This window comes from Arachis hypogaea, chromosome 14 (assembly GCF_003086295.3).
Source record: "Arachis hypogaea cultivar Tifrunner chromosome 14, arahy.Tifrunner.gnm2.J5K5, whole genome shotgun sequence".
Classification (NCBI taxonomy): Eukaryota; Viridiplantae; Streptophyta; class Magnoliopsida; order Fabales; family Fabaceae; genus Arachis; species Arachis hypogaea.
The window spans coordinates 54,913,870-54,915,542 of NC_092049.1; positions in this window are offsets into that span (position 1 = coordinate 54,913,870).

Sequence of the window (1,673 nt, forward strand, 5' to 3'; positions counted from 1 at the left end):
TTGGAATCTCAAGTGGGGTATCTCTCTGAGCAAATTCCCAAACCCACAGATGGGTTCCCAAGAGACACAGAGAAGAATCCGAGAGGTGAAACAAAGAAAGTAAGATGGGAAGACTGCAAGATGGTCACTATAAGTGATAAGGAGACTGAGGACAAGCAAAACAAGTCGGCAGAACAACCTGGAGACACCTCAGCAGAGAAGGAGGAAAAAAATTACCAAGAACCAGAAATCTCACAACAGGAGCTGCTGAGACTCTATGCACCTTTTCCCCAACTGCTCAATGGTGCTGTGGAGAAGATAATATACTCAAGGTTTCTAGATTTGTTTGCATCTCTGCATGTCAACATACCATTCATCAAGACTATTCAACAAATGCCTGCATACATCAAGTATATGAAGGAGCTGCTTCCCAGGAAAAGCTCACTCAAGGGAGGCCAAACTATAGTGATGAACAAGGAGTGCAGTGCCCTCATTCAACCACAGTTGTCAACAAAAAGAAAAGATCCAGGGAGTTTTCATGTCCCCTGTGCCATAGGAGAAACAATGTTTGATAAAGCACTCTGCGATTTGGGAGCAAGCATCAACTTAATGCCCTTATCCCTGGTGAAGAGGCTGCAGATCAATGAGATAATGTCCACAGATGTAGTCATCAGGCTGGCTGACAAAACTCAAAAACAAGCAATAGGGGTGGTGGAAAATGTATTGTTAAAGGTTGGGAAATACTTCCTCCCAACAGACTTTGTCATCCTAGACATGGAAGAAAGTCACACTCACCCAATCATATTGGGAAGACCATTCCTAGCTACAGCCAGAGCACTCATAGATGTGGAGCAAGGGGAGCTAATATTGAGGATCCATGACGAATGACTCAGCTTCAATGTCTTCCAACTGTCACAAGAAGCAGATCAAGAGAACAAAGAACCAAGCAAAGATCATCATGAGATACTGAAAGAGGAAGCAAGCACTGAAGCACAACCAGCCCATCTGGGAAAGCCCTCTGTTGATGAACAAGGCAAACAGCAATTGTCACAGCTCAAGAAAAAGTTGGAGGAACCTAAACCACCAGAGACATGTGAAGACAACAACAAAATTCCCTTAGAAGAAGAGGTCACAAAGAGTAAGGCAACATCAAAGGGAACAAAGAAGAATGTACCAAGGAGGTGGAGGAACAAGAAGATCCCTACGGAAGACTTCTCTCCAGGGGATAAAGTGATCTAAGCTTACTTCCCAGATATCCCCCCTAATCTCCCCACTGTACCATCTCAGTTACCTAAGGTCTTCACTATCAACAGAGTTCTCTCCTTGGAACATGTAGGGATCATTAATACAACCAATGGATATAAATCCACTGCCAGAGGAGAAGACTTCAAGCATTATCAACCTCCCTTATGAAGGCAAAACGTCAAGCTAGTTACGCTAAAGAAGCGCTTCATGGGAGGTAACCCATGTTTTATATGCTTTTAGAAAATAGTGAATAAGTCAATATTTATGAACTCCAACCCAAACTTGACAAACACTTGGTGAAATCCTTATTATGCAGTATATAGTGAAGAACATGTTTGGTGTTTAAAGCATGCCAAGAAAGCATGAATGCAACCCAGAGCATGCTAGTCCTGGTGCTTTGAACAACAACCTTTTCATCACAATGCTCGAAACTAAGTTTGGTGTTACCC